Consider the following 7,158-nt stretch of genomic DNA (forward strand, 5'->3'; position numbering starts at 1 on the left):
CTCCAGTGTTTCATGTCTGGCCCCTGTCTGTACATAGTGGGTGAAGAATATTGTTTTAACGCTTATATAATAATAATAATAGCAAGACTATTAATTAGTTTCGTTGAACATTAGACTAAACTCTAGTGGTAATGATACTAGGTTTTGTCAAAGGAAAATTGTTTTAAGAGTAACGAAGTGTTGTCCGAGTGCCGAGTCACCACCTTTACAGTTGAGTGCATAGTTACTTTCATCTTACACATAAATATGAAGTATTTTATATAAATTACGTGTTATGTGTGCATACTGTCTGAATACTTGATGTCTATGCTGGATGAACGGTTTTATACATTTTTTAAATTATTTAAACTGTATATGTATTTTATATCTACAAAATATGTTGGGTAAAACATGGGTAGATGAAATATGAGTTGGATGATGAGATGAGAGGTGATATAGACCATGAGATAAGGGTGAGAAGCGAACAATGAGAGAATCCTTTTACCCAAGTGTTGGCCCCATCATCTAGCAGGGTATGGATGACAACCATGGACTATTCTAGACAGTCCAGTGGAACACTAGCAGGTTCGCAACCTGTAGGTGTTGTGAACGATGTGTTCACCGGTGTACTCTAAAAACCCATTGACATGTATTGCGAGTGGACTCTCGAAAACGATACTGTCAATAAACGAGATAACCCTGGCAGCTGCGCCTAAAAGACAATACCGGCAGCTGCGCCTTATAGAGAATGTCATAATTCTGGCACCTGCGCATAAATGATAAAATTAGCAGTTGTGCTTGACAGTTGTGTCATTGACAACGATGGACTTCGTACCTATTCCTTAGGATAATCCTTAGGAATAAATGAACGAGAAATAGCTGATTCTTAGGGTAGATCCTTAAGAGTAAAGAAGATAATGGGGATGGGTAATTGGGTTGATTGTTTGATGTTTAAACATAATAATTATATTATTGTGGGTTGAAAACCCTATGTACTCACCAGGTTTCCCAACCTGACCCACTCAAGCTTATTTGTATCACAGGTGTCGATATGAAGCTACTTTACACTGAGAGATTCAAAAGAGATGTAGATCACTAGTGTAAATGAATGTAAGTTCTGTTTATGCTTATGTTTCTGTATTGACGATGACATCCCAAATGCTTTAAAAAAATGAATAAAAATACATTTCTTAGGAAATGCTTTGATAATGTATTTATCATGTTTTTCTGGGAACAAATTCCGCAACATTTTTATTAAAAGAGATACTCTGATTTTTATAAAGCATAAACTGAATCGGTCTTTTCTGACCGTGAAAATGGGGATGTCACATCTTATCAACAACCAATTCCAAGAGCTCAAAGCTACAATTGTTGCTAAGGGTGTGGTATTAGATATTCCGTTGTCTAAGACATCATGTTGAACATGAGATACGAATCGTGATCAATCTCATGTGGTGTTCAAGTTTTAGTAAGACCTTAGATGTCTAACTTTTAACGAATAAGAGGAACAAATCTCATCTTGACTACATACGCCCATTATGTAGTTCATGTCATACCCAACGATGGTCGTTATAAATAATTATTCGGAACAACGTTAAACCATGTCAAAGCACAACAATTCCTACACTCAAGTCCCAAATATGTATCTCACGTCGAAGAATACAAATATACAACCTTTTATAAAACATTACTTATGACTACGATCCACAAAGTGATTTTGATGCGGGTCAGGTCCAATAATTATTCTCCTAATCAAGTACGTATGAAGATGGTAGCAACTCTTGTTATTTTCATCTATATGAAAATCAACCAATCCATTCACATTAGTCTTACCTCATAGATGCTCCCACAACTATGAACGACTATGGACAATTAGAATAACCAAGTTATTCAAGGATTAAACATGCTAATATAGAACACAACAATTATTTAATGAAAGACTATATCCAATATATCGACTCATTACAATATGTGTTGCTTGTAGTGCTCCAATATCCAAATACTAAATTTCAATCAAATACATCTACTTAGGACAATAAGGTCCTATAGCACTAGTGTCACTTTCATGCTTTAGCTAATGAAGGAACTTTGTTAAGTAGATTTGACAAACTTGATTTGTATAAACTTTGCGAATGGCTAAATTTTCAGTTATATATATATATATATATATATATATATATATATATATATATATATTGTAAATAATTGGTGGTGTTGTAAATAATTGGTGGATGACATAATAATTGGTGCATGGTACATATGTCAACATTTCTAACTAGTTACAATTATATGTTAGTAAAATTTGTAGTATAAATACCCCTCCATTGTAAAGAATGTGATACACCAAAACTTATAAGAGATATAACTTTCATATTCTCTCTAAATATTCTTTCTTCTCAATTAAAGTTTTTATCAAAGTTTACTAGTTTGGTTTGATTTATAGTTACATTAATTACGTTTAATTCATAACACGTTATCAGCACGAAAGCTCTAATCAAGGTTATTAAACAAGTGAAAAATCACATCTATCTTAATCAAGGTATGTATTACTTATTAAAAACACTATTAATTATAAAAACCTCAATCATATTAAAATAATAATAATACTAATGAATTAATGAAACTTATACATTATGGACTACTAACAATTTTTATTTATTATACTAACATTTCTTTATGTATTCTAATTTTTATACTAACATTTACATTATGCAACTAATTTTTATTTATGCAAACTAACATTTACATTATGCAACTAACTTTTATTTATGCATACTAACATTTATATTATGCTACTAACTTTTATTTGTTCATACTAACATTTAAATTATATTTATTTATACATGTCAATGTTTATTTATATTTTAGATACTCTTCATAATTTTATTTAAACATTTACTAATATTTATTTATGTTTCTAATTAGTAAAATTATGTATTAGTTATAAGTCTTATTACATGATTTATAAAATACATATCCATATATACGCAACGGGAATATATATGCAACGGTTATAAACAGCAAAAACAACGACTATATTTTTTTACCATAAATAAACATCTTTACCCTGCTTATTTTACCCACAACAAATTTTTCTCTCTTGTATCAAATAAATCAATTTCAAGAAATCAAGCTTCAAGATGATTCATCCTTTTGTGATAATCATGACTATAATAGTCATGTTACTTTTCATCCCAATCCTTAACATCGAAGATAATATGGAATTTCATCTACTTTTAGGCTTGTATGCAATGTTAGCTTTACCGCTTCTTTTTTGTGTAATATTTATTGAAATAAATGGATTTTAATTTTAATTTTTATTTTGTTTAAAATTTATAGTTACATTATGTCCAACATTGCAAAGCTCGAGTTTGCAGCACTTGAAGTTAGTGGGAAAAACTATGTGTCATGGATGATAGATGTAAAAATGCATCTTGAATCCATGGGTATCTCAAATACTATATATGAATTTAATAATTGTTTGGCACAAGACAAAGCAAAAGCACAAGTTTTCCTTCGTAAGCATATTGATGAAATGTTGAGATTTGAATATCTTGATGTTACTGATCCAAGTATTCTCTGGAATCTTTTGAAAGAAAGATTTGATCATCAAAAGGAAGTTATACTTCCAAATGCTAGAGATGAATGGAGAACACTAAGGTTTCAAGACTTCAAGAAAGTAAATGAATACAACTTAGCTTTGTTCAGAATATGTTCACAACTCAAGTATTGTGGACAAGCGGTTACTGATGAAGATATGTTGAAGAAAACTTACTCAACATTTCATGTAACAAACATTACTTTGATGCAACAATATCGGATGCAAAAGTTCACAAGATATTCTGAATTGAATGCATGTCTGCTCGTTGCAGAACAAAACAATGAACTCTTGATGAAAAACCATGAATCTCGTCCAACGGGATCAGTAGCACTTCCTGAAGCAAATGCTACAAATATTGATGGTCATCGAAACAATACACGTGGACGAGGGCGAGGTCGTGGTCGAGGACGAGGCCGTGGCTATTTTAATCGAAACCAAAGCCATAATCAGAACCATAATTCTGGTCGTGGACAAGTTAATAATCGTGGTCGTGGCCAGAAAAGAAATAATTACCAATATTCACAAAGAAACAATGTCCACACACAAGATAAGGCCAAAGTGGCAAGGCATGACACTGGGACATCACAAAAATCTGATGGTTCATGTTATAGATGTGGTAGCACAGGCCATTGGTCAAGGACCTGTCGCACACCTGCACATCTTTGTCAACTTTATCAAGAGTCCATTAAAGGAAAAGGAAAAGAAGCAAACCTCATTGATAATGTTGAATTCACTCAGCAAATGGACGAGGGCGAGGTCGTGGTCGAGGACGAGGCCGTGGCTATTTTAATCGAAACCAAAGCCATAATCAGAACCATAATTCTGGTCGTGGACAAGGTAATAATCGTGGTCGTGGCCAGAAAAGAAATAATTACCAATATTCACAAAGAAACAATGTCCACACACAAGATAAGGCCAAAGTGGCAAGGCATGACACTGGGACATCACAAAAATCTGATGGTTCATGTTATAGATGTGGTAGCACAGACCATTGGTCAAGGACCTGTCGCACACCTGCACATCTTTGTCAACTTTATCAAGAGTCCATTAAAGGAAAAGGAAAAGAAGCAAACCTCATTGATAATGTTGAATTCACTCCGCTAAATGTTGCTGATTTCTGCAATGACATGGAAGACATAAACTAAAAAAAAAATCTATTATTGTTCTAGTAAAACTGTTTTTCCTTCGTTTGTTTTTCATGTAATGTCTTTCCTACAATAAATGAACTTTATTTTTAATAATAATTATGATTATGTTTACTCATTTATTATTCCTTTTATATGTGAAGTTTAATATGAGTCCAACTGGAGCACAACACCAAGAAAAGATTGGAGATCTTTGTATAGCAGATAGTGGTAGTACACATACTATTCTGAAATCAAAGAAATATTTTTCCGAATTAGTACCAACAAAAACAGTCATACATACAATATCAGGTCCTGCAGACTTGATAGAGGGAACCGGGAAAACCCATTTTATATTACCAAATGGTACAAGCTTTTGTATAGAAAATGCCTTATTTTCTCCAAAGTCTAATAGAAACTTATTAAGTTTCAATGACATATATTTCAAAGGATATGACACAAAAACTGTGACCATTGAAAATAAGAAATATATGTATATTATAGACACAAACCATGTGCTTGAAAAACTACCAACACTTGATTCTGGTCTGCATTATACATATATACATATGATTGAATCAAATATGGTAGTCGAAGGAAAACATTGTGATCCTGTGACATTCAGTTTATGGCATGATAGGTTGGGCCACCCATGATTAACAATGATGCGAAGGATAATTGAGAATACACATGGGCATCCATTGAAGGACCAAAAGTTCCCTCAATCCAATAGCATAAAACCATGTACATCTTGTTCCCTTGGAAAATTAATTATAAAACACTCTCCAATGAAAGTTGAAAGGGAGTCACCTAGATTTCTAGAAAGAATTCAAGGTGATATATGTGGACCGATTCACCCACCATCTGGACCATTTAGATACTTTATGGTCTTAATAGATGCATCCAGCAAATGGTCTCATGTTTGCCTATTATCAACTCGTAATATGGCATTTGCAAAGTTTCTTGCCCAAATTATTAAATTAAGGGCACATTTCCCTGATTATACTATCAAAAGAGTGAGACTTGATAATGCTGGTGAATTTACTTCACAAGCATTTAATGACTATTGTATGTCTGTAGGAATTGTTGTTGAGCATCCAGTTGCTCATGTACACACACAAAATGGTTTAGCTGAATCACTGATTAAACGTCTCCAGCTAATAGCTAGACCATTGATAATGAGGACCAAACTTCATGTTTCTGTTTGGGGCCATGCAATCTTACATGCTGGATCATTGATACGCATGAGACCAAGTTCATATCATGTATATTCTCCACTACAACTTGCTTTCGGTCAAGAGCCAAATATATTCCATTTGAGAATTTTTGGGTGTGCAGTATATGTCCCTATTGCACCACCTCAACGGACGAAAATGGGTCCTCAAAGAAGGTTGGGAATATATGTTGGTTATGAGTCAGTCTCTATTATAAGATATCTTGAACCATTAACAGGTGATGTTTTCACAACACGCCTAGCAGATTGTCAATTTGATGAGGCAAATTTCTCATCATTAGGTGGAGAAAAGAAGATTCTGGAAAAGGATGTGTCATGGCATGAGCCTACTTTATCATATCTTGACCCTCGCACAAAGCAATGTGACATGGAAGTTCAAAAGATAATGCATTTCCAAGAAATGGCAAATCAATTACCTGATGCATTTACTGACACAAAAAGGGTGACTAAATCATATATACCAGCTGTCAATGTTCCAGCTCGAATTGACATTCCACATGGACAATCTGATGATAAAGTCACTCAAGAGTCTAAAACACGCCTGAAGCGTGGAAGGCCATTTGGTTCTAAGGATAAGAACCCACGAAAAAGAAGAGGAGCAGAAAATGCACTAGATCACGATGAAAGTGTTCCTGGAGAAACACGAATTATTCAAATTCCCCCAAGAAAGGAGGATGATGCATTAAATTATGGTCAGACAAATAGAATATGTGACCAAAATGAAACTGACAATATAGGTGCAATATTTTCTTATTCAGTTGCATGTGATATTATGAATGATGATCCCGAACCACAATCTGTCATTGAATGTCAAAGAAAAAATTATTGGGCTAAATGGAAGGAAGCTATGCAAGTTGAATTAAATTCTCTTAACAAGAGAAAGGCTTTTGGGAACATTATCCTCACACCTGAAGTTGTGAAACCATTAGGATATAGATGGATCTTCGTACGAAAAAGAAATGAGAAAGACGAAATTGTAAGATACAAGGTCAGGCTTGTTGCTCAAGGTTTCTCTCAAAGACCTGAAATTGATTATGAAGAAACTTATTCACCGGTAATGGATGCAACCACTTTCAGATATTTAATCAGCTTGGCAGTATCTAAAAATTTAGAGATGCGTCTTATGGATGTTGTTACAGCTTACTTGTATGGATCACTTGATAGTGATATCTATATGAAAATCCCTGAAGGATTTAAAATGCCTGAAGCGTTAAGTGCAA

Source organism: Lactuca virosa, chromosome 8 (assembly GCF_052849685.1).
Source record: "Lactuca virosa cultivar CGN04683 chromosome 8, Lactuca_virosa_CGN04683_v6, whole genome shotgun sequence".
Classification (NCBI taxonomy): Eukaryota; Viridiplantae; Streptophyta; class Magnoliopsida; order Asterales; family Asteraceae; genus Lactuca; species Lactuca virosa.